The sequence below is a fragment of the Ambystoma mexicanum genome, chromosome 3q, assembly GCF_040938575.1.
Source record: "Ambystoma mexicanum isolate Mex_15411 chromosome 3q, UKY_AmexF1_1, whole genome shotgun sequence".
Taxonomy (NCBI): Eukaryota; Metazoa; Chordata; class Amphibia; order Caudata; family Ambystomatidae; genus Ambystoma; species Ambystoma mexicanum.
The window spans coordinates 1,222,825,651-1,222,842,562 of record NC_090926.1 but is presented as its reverse complement, the minus strand read 5'-3'; the positions used below and the strand labels follow the sequence as shown (position 1 = coordinate 1,222,842,562).

At 47.6% G+C, this 16,912-nt stretch overlaps 1 protein-coding gene across 1 annotated transcript in view; it reads right to left on the bottom strand.

Annotated features, from left to right (window-relative positions):
• The window catches only part of RNASEH2A (ribonuclease H2 subunit A), a 222,502-nt gene extending 215,554 nt beyond the window's left edge, over nt 1-6,948 (bottom strand). The window contains exon 1 of the mRNA XM_069604132.1: nt 6,856-6,948. The gene's annotated coding sequence lies outside the window, so the exon portion shown is untranslated. The remainder of the gene's footprint in view (nt 1-6,855) is intronic.
• Between the last annotated feature and the right edge of the window lie 9,964 nt (nt 6,949-16,912).

The window sequence follows — 16,912 nt, the reverse complement described above, 5'->3', positions numbered from 1 at the left end:
GGTGAACACGCATTCGGCAAAATGCCCGGCAATGTTGTGCCTATTACGCCATGTGGTTCGTAAATGTCTGGGGATGAATGCAGCCGTCAAAGCGCGGCACGTACCTGGGGTGGATAATACAGCGGCTGATGCACTTTCTCGTTCACAGATGATACGATTCAGGAAAGCGCACAGCCAAGCACAGCCCATCATGACTCCGTTCGACAAGGAACTATGGCAGCTAGTGAGTTGGGTCAAGGAATGAGGAAGCTCGCTTCCAGAGCTTTAGCGGGGAGCACCTGGAATCGATACAAGGCCAATTATGAGACATTTTTGTTGCACACCAAACATTTGGGGGGGGACAACATGGCCAAGAGGGTGGACTGTTTTGTGCTTTGGGCAAAAGGGATGGGAAAATCAAGATCATGGCTGGCGGGACATCTTAGCGCAGTGGCATTTCATAGCCAGCTGGCAGGCCAGCAAGACCCAACGAAAGGTTTTCTGGTTAGAGCTGCATTAAAAGGGTGGAGCAGGGGCGGGATGGCCAGGGCAACAACCTCTTCAACTCTAGTGAGGAAACCCATTGATTTTGAATTGTTACAGAAGGTCATGACGGCAACTACAAGGGTGTGTTACTCGCAATACGAAAGCATTTATGTTCAAAGCATGCTTCGCTTTGGCCTTTTTTGGGGCCCTACGGATTAGTGAGTTAGTGGCAAAAGCCAAGAACGACCAGAGTCTCAGAGCCTTACTATGGGGAGATGTACGCCAGATTAGGGGGGGATATCAGTAAACATCAGGATATCAAAAACAGACCAAAAGGCCAAGGGAAGCGAACTGGTGTTGGCCAGATTGGGACAGGAGGCGTTTTGTCCGGTTGAGAGCACGATGGCATATTTTGCAATCAGGGGGGGCGAACCAGGTTATTTGTTCCGACACAAGGACGGAACCCCACTCACCCAGTTTCAATTCAGGCGAGTCTTAGAGGGGGCCCTGGCAAGTTCGGGTGTGGATCCGGGGCAATATTCAACTCACTCATTCCGCATAGGCGCAGCTACAACAGCGAGCAGGGAATGGCTGGGGGAGGACATGGTCAAAAGGATAGGGAGATGGACATCTGACAAATTTAAATTATACGTGCGCTAACGGAGTAGACGCGTTGGCATCCAGGGATATGGGGGGCGGGGCAGCATATGGGACAAGGGGGCACAAATAGGTCACACAAGCTAATACAACCAATCATGTCTCCACAGAAGCCAACAGGGTATGGGTCGTGGGCCACTCCTCTGTGGCCCGGGCAGTGGCCAGAGCACGGGTGGCGTTTTAGGACAGGAACTTGGGCCTACGGAACACACAGATTAGTTGGATCACCAAAGGGGGTTTGAAAGGCACGTCCGTATGGGCGACATTGGAACAGGCGGCGCAGCAACACCCTTCGCCCGACATTATCTTGTTACATATAGGGGGAAATGATTTGGTGACTAAGGGAAGGAAGGATTTGTCAGAACTTTTAAGAAACTTGCTAAACAGGATAGGGAGGACTTTCAGGGGGTGCGAGGTGATGTGGTCCGAAATAATCACAAGACAGGAGTGGAGGGGTGCGTTACGCCATGGGGCCATAGAGGAAGCAAGGAGGAAAACAAACAATCGGATGGGGAGTTTCCTAAAAAGCAGGGGGATGGTATGGATTCGGCATCCCCTCATCACTTTAAAAGTACCCGGGTATTTTGAGGGGGACAGGACCCACCTGTCCGAGGTGGGCACCGCCATGATGTCCTTAGAATGGATGACAGCACTTAAGAACGCGGGATGTGTATGAGGGGGCGCGGATCAGGAAGGGGGGGGAGGAAAGTCCACCCACAATGCCATGGAACCAAGAAAGGGAGTGCCCTGTGCAAGCAAGCTGGGGGGGGGACTCTCCGCCGCCGGCTGCCAGCAGAGAGTCTTGGAGGAGTCACAGGCCAATCCCCGAACAAAGCACTGACAGACCTATAGGGGAATGATCAGCCAACAGTTTAGATGTACGGCGCCCCAAGAGCAATAGACTTTGGGGAGGCCCTGGGCAAAAGGGAAGGGATGTAGGGGACTTGGGAGCCAATTCCAAGACCAAAATTGCGGGGGGGGGAAGGAACGAACAACAAACTCAAAGAGGGCAGCAAGAGAAGCTGGTTGGGGGGGGAACAAGAGGAGAATACGGGGGGTTATGCTACGGGGACAAAATTACAGCAAGGGGAAGTCTTCACGAAGGGGGGGGGCATGAGGTGGGGGGGAGCTTGAGGGGGGATTCAAGAAAGGGAAGAATATCGGGGGGAAAGGGAGCCCGGACAGGGAGGGCCAGAAAGGACAGGAAAGAGGGGGCCTGGCAGGGCGCAGCAAAGGGTGGACCGGGGGAATGGGGGAGCCAGTTGGGAAAGGAAGGAAGAAGGAGGGTCAGGGTATCTGGAAGAGATATGACACCGGCAGGGGGGGGCACCGGGTAAGGCTTCACCGGGGGGGCCTTGGGAGAGAGGGAACAGGGAAGTTCTTGGGGGCTTGGGAAGACGGAAGGGAGATCTGGGGGTTGCATAGCTTAGATAGGACTGGGATTCCAGTACCAGCAGCAACGGGGGGACATAGGGGGGCAGAGTAGAGTTTGGAAAAGAAAAGGTTAGATGGACGTCGCAAAGCGACGACCAACTAGGCAGGCAGAAAGTGGTGGCCGGCATCGGAGGGCGGTGTCGGCCCGAACTACGGACATGTAATATGTGTAATGTTGGGGCACTTGTGGTGGTGCCGGTATAGGAACCTGAACATTAGCGAGGCACCGCGTGGCTGCCGGTTTTAGCTAGACCCAGACCTGGACACGGGGGAAGTGTGCGGGGGGGTCGGGTATTCCCAACTAAAGACCTAGAGAAAAGGGGGCCTAGGGAAACACGGGGCGGAAATCAAATCACAAACGGCTGGGGTAGAGAGAGGTGGATAGCCAGGGCCGGGCTCAATCTGAGGCGTCCACCGGACGAGGACGATGAGGGAGAGGGGGGGGGTGGCAAGGAATCCCTAGGTAGCCGCACATTGAGTAGTATATCAGTGACGGTGAATTACGGATCGCCTGTAAGATAACTCCAAGACTTTATGCAAAATAAAGCTGCTGAGGCATTCTAATCTTCCAATCTTAAACAAAGTGTCAGTGTCATTATTTGCTTCAACATGTGATGTATGACTTATGCCGGGAGGTAGGGGGGAGGCAGAGGGGGGCACGAGGGGTTTGGATAAAGAGGGGGGGGGACAAGGCACTGGGGTGCCCACGCTATGGCGGGCGAACGCACCAGGGAAGCTGGCATGGCGGGCGCCGCCCGTTAGTGGGGGCGGTCCAGCCGCCCTCCCCCCCTCTCAAGGGACGATGGGTCAGGGGGGCGGGAGGAAGAGAGGCACACGGAGCCCGCCCCCCTGAAGCGCACGAAACCAGAGGGGCGGGACGGGAAACCGGGGAGAAGCCAGCCCATAAAGGCACGGGCTTGTGTGAACAATCACACATTCTCCCTCGGTTTCCCGCCTCACTGGAGCTCCTTTTCGTTTGTCACCCACCGTCCCAAAAAATAAAAATGTCTAGTAATAAATTGTCTTTTGTTTTACAGGTTGCCCAGCGGAGTTACATTGCGATCCCTTTAACGAAGCACTGACAGACCTATAGGGGAATGATCAGCCAAGAGTTTAGATGCATGGCGCCCCAAGAGCAATAGGCTTGGGGGAGGCCCTGGGCAAAAGGGGAGGGATGTAGGGGACTTGGGAGCCAATTCCAAGACCAAAATTGCCGGGGGGGGAGGGAACGAACAACAAACTCAAAGAGGGCAGCAAGAGAAGCTGGTTGGGGGGGGAACAAGAGGAGAATACGGGGGGTTATGCTACGGGGACAAAATTACAGCAAGGGGAAGTCTTCACGAAGGGGGGGACATGAGGTGGGGGGAGTTTGAAGGGGGATTCAAGAAAGGGAAGAAGATCGGGGGGGAAAGGGAGCCCGGACAGGGAGGGCCAGAAAGGACAGGAAAGAGGGGGCCTGGCGGGGCGCAGCAAAGGGTGGACCGGGGGAATGGGGGAGCCAGTTGGGAAAGGAAGGAAGAAGGAGGGACAGGGTATCCAGAAGAGATATGGCACCGGCAGGGGGGGGCACCGGGTAAGGCTTCACCGGGGGGGGGCTTGGGAGAGAGGGAACAGGGAAGTTCTTGGGGGCTCGGGAAGACGGAAGGGAGACCTGGGGGTTGCATAGCTTAGATAGGACTGGGATTCCAGTACCAGCAGCAACGGGGGGGACATAGGGGGGACAGAGTAGAGTTTGGAAAAGAAAAGGTTAGATGGACGTCGTAAAGCGACGACCAACTAGGCAGGCAGAAAGTGGTGGCCGGCATCCGAGGGCGGTGTCGGCCCGAACTACGGATATGTAATATGTGTAATGTTGGGGCACTTGTGGTGGTGCCGGTATAGGAACCTGAACATTAGCGAGGCACCGCGTGGCTGCCGGTTTTAGCTAGACCCAGACCAGGACACGGGGGAAGTGTGCAGGGGGGTCGGGTATTCCCAACTAAAGACCTAGAGAAAAGGGGGCCTAGGGAAACACAGGGCGGAAATCAAATCACAAACGGCCGCGGTAGAGAGAGGTGGATAGCCAGGGCCGGGCTCAATCTGAGGCGTCCACCGGACGAGGACGATGAGGGAGGGGGGGAGGGCAAGGAATCCCTACGTAGCCGCACATTGAGTAGTATATCAGTGACGGTGAATTACGGATCGCCTGTAAGATGACTCCAAGACTTTATGCAAAATAAAGCTGCTGAGGCATTCTAATCTTCCAATCTTAAACAAAGTGTCGGTGTCATTATTTGCTTCAACATGTGATGTATGACTTATGCCGGGAGGTGGGGGGGGGGGCGACGGAGGGGGGCACGAGGGGTTTGGATAAAGAGGGGGGGGACAAGGCACTGGGGTGCCCACGCTAAGTAAGACCGGGTGAACTGTGACCAGAAGGCCTCTGGTTTTGATGGCAATATTAGAGAGACGAGTTAAGAAAGTGCCACACATGCACTTGTTCAGTCAGCTGTAGCGCTGTCCGTGGGTGTGCTTGCTCGTAGCACACCAAAGACATTACATTACGGTTTACATAGCACACAGAAGACGGTGAATTGCCACGGTCCACTCCAGCAAACTTGTCACAAGTTGCCAGCAGTCCTCTTCAGCAGGTGCTTGACCCGCTGAGCTGTTTCGCCATTCTTCTATGATTTGAATATGCTGGTAAGTGTCAGCGAGACACCTCATCAGGTCGAAAGCTGGAAGGTCTGGGGAAGCGTCAGTCGCGTACATGGGGCCCGGAATGAGACTGCCTCTTCCCCAGCTCTCGTGGCCTTGTGGAAACATCGGTTTAATATCCCGTTCTCGATGCAGGCCAGCCAGCCTGCCTTATAAATTCACCAACTCTGCATTTTAGCAGAAAGCCAGGATCCAGGCGATACAGTGGAGACTTGAGAAGGAGACTGGCCGTTTTCTTGGCCATGTGGAGACATTGGTTTAATATCCCGTTCTCGATGCAGGCCAGCCTGCCTGCCTTATGCACTCACCAACTCTGCATTTTAGCAGAAAGCCAGGTTCCAGGCGATACAGGGGAGACTTGAGAAGGAGACTGGCCGTTTTCTTGGCCATGTGGAGACATTGGTTTAATATCCGGTTCTCGATGCAGGCCAGCCTGCCTGCCTTATGCACTCACCAACTCTGCATTTTAGCAGAAAGCCAGGTTCCAGGCGATACAGGGGAGACTTGAGAAGGAGACTGGCCGTTTTCTTGGCCATGTGGAGACATTGGTTTAATATCCGGTTCTCGATGCAGGCCAGCCTGCCTGCCTTATGCACTCACCAACTCTGCATTTTAGCAGAAAGCCAGGTTCCAGGCGATACAGGGGAGACTTGAGAAGGAGACTGGCCGTTTTCTTGGCCATGTGGAGACATTGGTTTAATATCCCGTTCTCGATGCAGGCCAGCCTGCCTTATAAACTCACCAACTCTGCATTTTTGCAGAAAGCCAGGATCCAGGCGATACAGGAGAGACTTGAGAAGGAGACTGGCCGTTGGTGAAAAGGAAGTAACTTAATGGGTAAACACGCCTGTCACAAAAACATGTGTAATCTAAGTGCCAGTGTGTGAAATGGCAGCAAAGCCCATTTACCAGCAGCCTGGGGGTACATTTGTCATCCGGCTTGTTAACGCATCACTTGTGCTTATTTCTGCAATTGTTATAAATGCAATTCTCAGGTGGAAGGTACAAAATATGGTTTTCAAGAGACCCAGAAACTAAATATTGATTCTGTTTTTGTATGTACAAAAAATAATAAATCAAAGGAGCTGTAGAAGTCCCTAAGGTCGCCAGGGGAAATCTTCTTTACCCAGACCACATTGTGGTGAAATAAATTAGTATAATGATTAATGTTTACTGTTTTAGTCAATTCTGATAGAGATTGTAGAGACAAAATGATTAAGTGCCTTTGTGGGGAACTTAAATCACGTGAGGCAATCTTGTTTTTCTTTACTCTGTTTGTCCCCTCCGAGCATTCATCTTCCTGCTGGATATTTAACAGAAATGCGATTTCAAACAGCGCGCGCACAACCCACCAGAGATAAAAAGTTTACCCTAATTAATCTCACTAAATTGGAATGCCTCTAGCAAACACATCTTTGCATGAGGGGCACTAAAGGGGGCCGGGGCAGGTGCAGGAGGGACTTACTTTCACACCATCTTTGCCGCTTACTCCTGTCTTGCGTTATTTTAAACTATCCACCTTGCAGTAGATGACCATTTAACAACGCATTTCATTTTGCATGGGAATTGCTGCACTCTTGCTTGGTGTACAAGAAACAATACCTTAGGCTTCAAGATCAGCGTCTCTGCAACAGCATGAATAAGAAGCAGATCTGGACCGTGGAGCAGGGACCGAGGACACGGCACAGCTTTACTGCTCGCTACAAAAACAAATAGGCTTACTTGTAGAAACACAGACTACCGATCCAATCACATTATCCTGACATCATCACTAACTACACATCCAATCAGATCGAGTTTACATCAGCTGACACTGGAACACCACCCGCAAATCAGTAAATGGACAATTTGAAAGCAATTTTACAAAACAGGTATCTTTAACAGGAACTACTTTATTTTGAAAACCAAATACATTAGAACATGTAACATAACTTCAAAGCAGCAGTAAATAGTTTTAAAAGCATCAATCAAGTCCAAAAACTTTTCAATAACATTAACAGATGGCAGTCACCATTTTGGAAGTAAATATGGCTGACAAATTCACTACACAGTATAAATTCAGCCAAACAGTGCAAAAAGAGGTGTGGTTGGAGGGAAAATGGGTGGGAATGGGAGGAAAATCTGATAGATTTCACTTAGCAATGCACATTAAATGGGTGTGACACATATCCAAACTACATAAATCCATTCTCATATGTCATCTGAATTGAAAAGCATTACAAACCTACATTCAAAGCCCCTTTTTCAAGCTCTTATGTTAAAGCTCTTATTTTAATGACAATAGTTTCAGCTTTAAAGGTAGCGCTTTCAGCACCACATAATAGCCAAAACTAAAAAGAATTTTGTTCAAAACACTCAGAGCAATCCACAGCAAAGGAGCAGAATTCATGCAGGAAAAAATCTACATCTACAAACTGAACACTAAGGACCAGCAACGACATTCGCCTTGAACCAAAACAATACACAAAGCAGATATTTGGTGCCTAGATTGGAGTGAGAAAAAAATGGCAACAGGGCAAACAAAGCAGATGGTTAAGAATTGGTTCAGGCACCATCGGATTCAAACATACATAACTGAGAATCAAAGATGCAAGATCAATATGGTGGCGATTAAATCAAAAAAGTGAAGCACAACTAAAACATCAGTTTTTGTGTGTTGCCGAAGGGGTCTGGGTGACCTACTTCACAAGGAAGTTCCTACCACTTTGTTAAAACCTCACCTGAAAACGATTGTTTTATGCCTAATTGGACATCAAAATTTGACAGATCTGATGTTGAAATCATAATCGGACAGTTGAAGCACTCCAGAGCCTGTGTCCCAAACAGCATGACAAATGGCTTGTTAGAAAACAACGTAGAATTGTGGGCTGAAATTCTATTAAGATTGTTTACCCAAGTAGTAAGATCAGGAAAGTGTCCAGCCTCTTGGTATCAAGCAATCCTCATACTCATTTTTAAAAAGGGTGATAAAGAGCCATCAAGCTATCGCCCCAATGCACTGATCGATACCTCTCTAAAATACTGACCACTTTAGTATTGAAAGACCTCACAAAGTGGGTGGAGAGCACACTGAGATTCAGTCCCTTGCAGACTGGTTATAGAAAATGCATAGGTACAGTTTTAAGTGAACCAGCTGTGTCGGAATGCATGTCTCAAGCAGGGGGAAAAACAGGAAGAATGTTATATGTAGCAGCCCTTCCTATACCAATGGAAAAAGCAGTTTGTCAAGGCTGTGTACTTGCCCCAACCCTTTTTAACTTATACATGGCAGATCTCTGGGATGTTAGCAGTGTTTGGGGTGGACTGGGGTCGTTTTTTTGTGCAGCAGCATCCATGGCATGGAATTCAATCCCACCTGACCTCAGGAAGATCGAATCAAGAGAACTGTTCAAAAGGTGATTAAAGACCCATATGTTTAGATAGTGCTTCATGGAACGGAGGGAGGGTGGGATGATCTGGATGAAATCGCAGATATCACTCCATTTGCATATTGTCCGGCAATGGAGAACTGTAGCCGGATTTGGTCAAGATTTGTATCTAGATGGACCTTCGTTTCAAGTAGTGAACTCCTTGGAGGCATACTAGCGGAGGTCCCGACATGGACAAACTCTTTCGCATCATCTACCATTTATTTATTTATTTTCACTTATTTTAATTCTTGTTACGCGCCACATGCCGTGGGCCTCAGGGCGCACAGAAAACGAGAACAAGACAAACAGAACAAAGAAAGACTGGCCAGAAGAGTGAAAAGGGAGTGGGGGGTTTACTCGATGTTGAAAAGGTGAGTCTTTAAAGCCTTTTTAAAGAGATGATAGTTTTGTATTTGGCATATAGCAGCAGGGAGTATATTCCAGAGCCGGGGTCTCTGGGAGTCAAGACTAGTACCTCCCAATTTAGCAACCTCAAATCTTGGATGGTCCAGTACTGTAGCAGTGGAAGAGCGAAGGTTCCTGCCAGTTGTCTTGAATTTGATACGTTCTGACAAATAGGTGGGGCTACTTAAGGACACACACTTGTGTGTTATTGTCAATACCTTGTGTGTTATTCAGTGTTTTACCCGAAGCCAATGCAGCTTCTTTCTGTAGGTGGAAATGTGGGTACGGCGCGATTGTTCAAAGATGGTGCGCACAGCGTTATTCTGAGCCACTTGAAGAGATTGTATATTGGCAGCAGTGGTGCCAGACAGTAGGCTGTTGCAGTAATCTAGTCTGGAGTTTATCAAAGCTGTGGACAAAAGTGCACAATTTTCAGTTGTTATGAATGGGCGAATATAATATATTTGCTTGTTAATAAGTCCACAGCTAGACCGGATGTTGGAGACATGAGATTTCATGGTATGTTCGTCATCTAGAGCGACGCCTAATGTTTTTACTTTCCTTTGGACCGTGATGACAGTGTCAGCGATGGTAAAATTGGCATAGTCAGGGGCTAGCTTGGACCGGTTGTTCTTGGTAGATACTATCATAAGTTCTGTTTTGTTATTATTCAGAGCCAGGGAGTTGCAGGCCATCCAGTCCTGGATGGCTTTGTAGATGTTATTGATAGTTTCCACGTCATTTTTGTAGTCACCGCTGAGCTGAATGACATCCTGAGTGTCGTCTGTGTAGTTTGTATACTGTACACCCAACTTGTTTAGAAGATCCAGTAGTGGACGAATATACAAATTGAAAAGCAGAGGCGACAGGCAGGAGCCCTGTGGTACACCACAGGTCTGAGAAATGGGGATGGAATGATTGTTGGCCACACAGACCCTTACCATTCGAGGACCCAAGAAAGAGGCTATCCATTTGGACGCCAATGTGGAGCAGTACGCGACCTCTCCGAGCCTTGTCACTAGCAAGCTGTAATCAACAAGATCGAAGGCTGTGGAGAGGTTGAGCAACATCAACAGTGCGGCTTGGTTTTTATCTGCTATGCCAGCTTGGGTGGACTTAAGGTCTAGGGTTTCTGTGCCGTGACGAGCCCTGTAAACTGTCGAGTGCCTAAGATGTTTTGCTCTTCGACATGGGCCTGAAGTTGGATATATGCTAGTTTGTCCAGTATCTTCTGTATGAAACGTACATTGGTTTTTGGTCTATAGTTATCTTTGTTGGTGGGGTCTAGGTTTTCTTTTTTCAACAAGGGGGTTATCCAGGCCGATTTAAGTGCAACAGGTAGCATGTCTTCGTCAAAAGATAGGTTGATCAATTTGGTAATCCAGGGGACCAGAATATTAGTTGATTCCTTGAAGATATTGGTGGGGCAGTCGTCTCCGGCGCAGGAAGTGGCTTTTAGATCTTGAACACCTCCTCTTCCGAGTAGCGAGAAAAGGAGAATGGCGGTATTTTGCTTTGGGAATTGGTAGAATGTGCTGTGATTTTTGTGGGTGATAATGGAGTCAAGTTGTTAAGGGAATTGTTGATTTTTTCCTTATGGGAATTGACTTTGGACAGGAAACCATCGTGGATGTCTTGACACCATTCTGAGTCCTTCATTATATTGTTGGATGGTGGAGGCTGGTCTTGAAATTCTGACACTGACTATGTTTTCCTAAAACAATTTGGGATGAGGAGGTCGCTAAATTTGAAATTGTAAAAACTAATCGTAGCGATCATTCAATGATACAGTTGAGTCTGAGAAACCCAGGTGTCTAAGCCTGAGGAGGAAAAAATGGAGATGGACTCAGTTGTGGTATCAACCCATGGCGATAGGTTGTCCTGCTTCCACACTAATTTAGAACAAGTCAATGTGGACCTAGGTAAGTGGTGGTCCAAGCTGACTGAAAAAGATAAAAACTTATATTCACTCCCAGAGGCATATCCTGATTTGTTATCAAATTAAGGAAACATACGAATACAAAATTTCTGGTCCAACGAAGGGTGTCCCTGTCAGGGAAACACCCTAAGTTCGCCAAGAATATTCAAGTTCGGAAAGGCCAAGTGAGGAAGGAGATCAGGAATTTAGCCAAGTGTGGCACTAAAAGCTGGAAGGAGAGAAGGGCGATAAAACAGCAATATAGAAACTGATGCAAACAATATAAATATGGTAAATGAATAGCAAGCACTCAAGACATATTAGGTGAAATTGTGACAAAGAACACCCATGCTATATGGTGAACGCTAAATAACAAAGGAAGTAATCAAAAAAACTGCCAGGCCATAGGAGTGTTGGAGGAAGCATGGGTGTCACAGTTTTCGGAGAAATGTTGTTACAAGGATTGTGATGAAAGAAGCCTGGGCTCCTTGGAAGTGGAGGAAGCTGAGGCTGGCCCCAAGAGCATGCTATTCGATCACCTAGATATTGAGAATATTATTGGCACATTAAATAATCCTAGAGCATAAAGACCAGACGGTGTGACAACATGTATCATTAAAAGCAACCCAGCATTGTGGGTGGACAGTCTGCATCATTTGTCCACCCACATTATGAGGAATGGGAGATGCCCCAAGTCGTGGAAGACTTCGACTCTAGTACCGATTTTTAAGAGAGGTGACAGGGAGAAACCCTCGTCCAATAGGCCGATCTCCCTGATCGACACAACATCGAAGATCTTTGCAACACTTCTGCTTAGAAAACCTATGAAGTGGGCTGAGGAAGCTAACATCTCGAGTCCCCTCTAACCTGGATTTAGGAGCGGCTGTGGCACCATAGTGAGTGGGATGGCTCTGACGGCCTGTCTGTCGGATATTGGACCACCAGCGGATCAATCACTGTATGTGGCCACAACTGTTCTTACCGAGGCTTTTGACAATGTCAATATTTCAGAGCTCTGGGTGAAAATGTGAAACTGGGGAATAGATCCTGCATTGTTGTCCCTGATCCAGCTACTCTACTCTGGGAATTCAACCCGAGTTAGATTAAATATGTTTGGTGATCTATTGCATAAAGGTATATGCCAAGGATGTGCACTGGCCCCCACAATATTTAATCTATATATGGCGTACCTCTGGAGAAAGAGCAGAGACTGGCAAGGTTATGTCCCTAAATGGCCAAATCTGGAAGTGAGGTGCATTGCCTCTACTGATTACTTTTTGTTGGTGGATTATACACAGAAGGGCTTGCAGCATCAGCTCCAGAGTTTAGCAGAGTATTTAAGAGTGAATCATCTACATGTTAACCCTGAGAAATCATATGTCATGCTGAGCACAATACGTAGGGAAAATAAGAGCTTTGTGTGGAGAATAGATGACAAACTGATCCAGACAGTAGATTCAATCTGTCATCTTGGTTTGACTATATCAGTTAAGAAACATTAAGAATATATAAAGGCAAGATTGGAAGAAAAAACGTGCTTGGGTATTTCACTATTGATGGCTATAAAAGCCAAATTTTGTGCGTTTTCATTGGTACCATTTATCAAGTTCTATAAGGCCAAGGTGACACCAATTCATGTGTATGGCTGTGAATTGTGGAACATCAAGGACAGGAAATTCTTTGGAAGGAAGGATCCTGAAGCGAGCACTGGGTCTTTCAGTCTCAGTTCCAAATCAGTGTCATCAGATTTGAACTGGGGCTGATATCCTGGTGGTTTCAATATATTAGAAGGACCCTTTCTCTGATGGAAAACTTGGAGCAGGCAGGAAAATCAGTGTTGGGCTTCTATATAAGAGCATTAATGTTGACAGACTCCCATCCCTACCTAAAGGAATATAGGATGAGGGAGGGTGTGGCCCTGAAGGGTACATACGTGTGGGGAGTGATGAAGAGGAGGATTGAGTGTTGGGATAGATCTATGGACCTACAAGATCTGGGCAGATTGCGGTTCTATAAGGGTAAAGAGGCATTCTTCACGCCTATCTTCAAGCCACAGTCTTACTTGGTCCAGTTTCCATCAGCTAAATTCAGACATTGATATTTGAAGTACACACTGCAGTGCCTTCCCACGTTTGAGTTTTTGGAACCTATGCTTGCTATCCCCATGAATATGTAGAATGTGTAGTATGTGCACAATGCAAAATGTATGCCATTTGGTGAGGTATTGCCCATTACATTTAACACATTTGAGAGATTTGTTCATTCCACCTCACAAATGATATATGAGGATCTGTGGAACAGGCTCATGACGAGTCCACAAACATCACTTATTTTGGCACTGGTTAGGATGCTAATGAATGTCTTTTCTAGAACTGAAAAAGGTTGTGGTATTAGAGACTTGGCTGCTATGAATGAAGTATGAAGGAGGGGGATACGGCAGCTCATCGGTGAGGGTAGGTTTCCTGAGAGATGTTTAGTTGTTTTGTGATGTTTTGTTGGATTATTTGTAACTTATTTAAATATGAAACATATATTTATAGGAAACTGAATGTGTAAATATATTATTTGTACAGAGAACAGAAATTGAAAAAAATATATATATATTGCTTAATTTCAAGCAGTGCCTTCTGATTTTGGTCAAGAAGCCCACTTTGTGGCATATATTTTTGTGATGTCTGGTATATGTTTTGGTGTGCCCTTACACCTTCGGGCCACTGGTGTGGATAATAAATTAAATAACATAACATTTCCACCAAAATGTGCAGAATTGGGAACAAACTGCATTGCTTATGCCAATGACTTCATCTTGTTTGACTTCACGCCATCAGGGCTGCAACGAACCCTGAATGGCGTAGCATCCCATCTAAGCAACACTAAATTGGCAATCAATCCTGCTAAAGCTTACATTATGACCATGACTGGTAGCAGAAAGAGGAAAGGGTATGTGTGGCAAGAAGTGACTCAGGTCGAATCATTGTGTTACTTGGGTTTTGTTATTTCGATGAAAAAAGTGTTGGAAAGACAAAACATTAAAATGGAGGAGAAAGTTAGATAGTGCGTAGCGCTAATAAAGTTGATTAAATATAGATTATGCATTTTCTCTCTGTTCCCCTCATAGACCTTCTACGCCAGGTCCCCTCTGCACCGAAACACAAGCAACCCCAGACATGTTACGGACTTGCTGGGCCTCCTCAGTGAGGTGCAGCTTGGTTCCCTATGGCGCAGCGAGCAAGGGACCCACATCTGGGCATACCCTCTCTCACATAGTGAGACAAACTATGACCACAAAAGTGATGGGTGGAAGGTTTTGAATGAATCTGTACCACTGGCATTGCTATGGGCAACCTTCCACATCACCGTTTTTTAGCCCCTCTGCGCCATTGCAAAAGGGGTCCAGCCATATGCAAATCAGTCTGGTACTGCCACCAATGGTAGCAGCCCAGCCCGAACTGCTAGGCCAGGTCCCCTCTGCACGGAAACACAAGCAACCCCAGACATGAGGAGAATTGCCTAGCATTTCGGCGGTAGGAATATGTTTACGATATTTCTCCTCTGTGAAAGATAGTGAGCTAAATACTCTGGGTAAGGCTCTTGTAACCAGGACTCATGTCTGGCAGAGAGTCTCCCAGGACCCCCCTTGTTATTTGCATATTTTAATTAACTTTGGGTCTCACCCTCAATTACTAGGGGAATCCAGACGTGGAACCCTTGCTCACTATTCTTAGAGAGGCACAGCTACACCCTACTGATGAGGTTCAACCAGACCGAAACACGTGTCTGGGGTTGCTGTTGGTACTCTTGTTCAGAGGAGAATTGCCTAGCATTTCGGTGCTGGACTGCCCCAGGGCAGGACAAAGACTGATATGTTTAGGATATATCTCCTCTGTGAAAGATAGTGAGCTAAAGACTCTGGGTAAGGCTCTTGTAACCAGGACTCATGTCTGGCAGAGAGTCTCCCAGGACCCCCCTTGTTATTTGCATATTTCAAGTAACTTTGGGTCTCACCCTCAGTTACTAGGGGAATCCAGACGTGGACCCCTTGCTCACTATTCTTAGAGAGGCACAACTACACCCTCCTGATGAGGTTCAACCAGACCGAAACACGTGTCTGGAGTTGCTGTTGGTACTCTTGTTCAGAGGAGAATTGCCTAGCATTTCGGTGCTGGACTGCCCCAGGGCAGGACAAAGACTGATATGTTTAGGATATTTCTCCTCTGTGAAAGATAGTGAGCTAAAGACTCTGGCTAAGGCTCTTGTAACCAGGAGTCATGTCTGGCAGAGAGTCTCCCAGGAACCCCCTTGTTATTTGCATATTTCATCATCAACCAACCAGCCTGGCAATGGTACGAGGAAGTAAGTGTGAAGGAAGGGAGTTCAAAGAGTCCTGGTAGCGAAGTAAATTATCTTGTCAAGAGGACAGAAAGCATAGTTGGGGAGAATAAAGAGGATGCTAGCACAGTAGTCCAGTTTAGAGAAGACAAGAGTGGTTAAGAGATGCTTTACGGTGTTGAATGGTAGGAGGTGCCTGATTTTCCTAATATTTCGGAGGTTGAGGTGAGCTGCTGTACCCGTTTTGGAAATGAAAGTAGAGAAGGTGTGAGAAGGGTCATAGATGACGCTGAGGTTTCTAGCTGAAGAAGACTAGGGGAGAGTGTCAGGTGGGAACTGGATAGGCAGAGGAAGAGATGAGAGAGTTCTTTTAGTGCCCCAAGAGCAGAAGTGTAGAGTATAAAGAGGAGCGGACCCAAGACAGAGTCTTGCGGAACACCAACAGTTAGAGAAGTGAGTTCAGAGGTGTTGTTGCTCCAGGAGACAGAAAACCGGAGAGGTGCAAGATAGGATTCCGTGCAGGCAAGGGGTTGATCACGAATCCCAAGAAGAAAGAGAGTATTAAGGAGATTAGAGTGATCGACAGTGTCAAAGGCAGCAGACAGGTCAAGGAGAATTAGTATAGAGGATAGGTTTGAGTGCTTAGCAGAGGCAATGAAGTTGGACACATTCATGAGAGCAGTTGTCATGATCCGCCCCTGGAAGCTATGGCACGATTGGAAAGCACTGCCACGGAGAACCTGACAGTAACGGCCTAGCCCTCAACCAATATGGCCGCCATCGCTATTTAAACCAGCCCCGCCCACTTACCTGCGCGTTGTATCTGTGATTTCTATCGATACGCTCGCTCGGCTACTCCTCCGAGTAGCCTCCCCCCCCAGCCTCCTTCCGTTTTCTACCTGCCCTGCATACCACTTGTCCAGCCTACGATTTACCTTGCTTCCTTCATTCTCCGGCGTCTGCCGCTCTTCATTCCACTCTGTTTTCTTACCTTCGGCGCCTTGCCGTTCCGACTCGCGGTATCCTCCGCCACTCTCGCGCCTCCTTGCGTTCACCTCTATTAACCTCGGGGTACTGCCTATCCTTTGGGTTCGGGACTATCCATAGCTTCTAGTCTCTTCCTCTCTTTCTTATCGTTCTGCTTTCATCGCTCTCCTGAATCATTTACGGATCCTTCTGTGACTTCTCACAGATGGTTTATTATTCCCGCCAGTTTGCTTCCTATGGGATCCTGAGAAGATAAGAGTCACCCCAGAACTTTACCGGTCTGCCTATTGCAACTATACTCGACTCGAGTATCCTTCCTGGAACTGCCTGCAGGGTTTTTTGTGCCATCCATCGGCTTTTTCCCTGTCTTTTTGGGGCTTGGCTCCTCGGGGCCCCCCTCAAGACAGGTCCCATTCCCTGTCGAGGTGGCCTCCGAGGGAGCCAGGCCTTACTTGCATGACAGGAAGTCAAAGGAGAAACCATCTAAAGAACGTTCCAAGGTACTACGGAAGAAGTTATCCAGTGTCCCAGGATCTTCAGGTGAGGAGCAGGGGGCGGAAGGTGAACAGCGTGACAGAATACAACGCCCGAACATAACCATGGCTTCTCT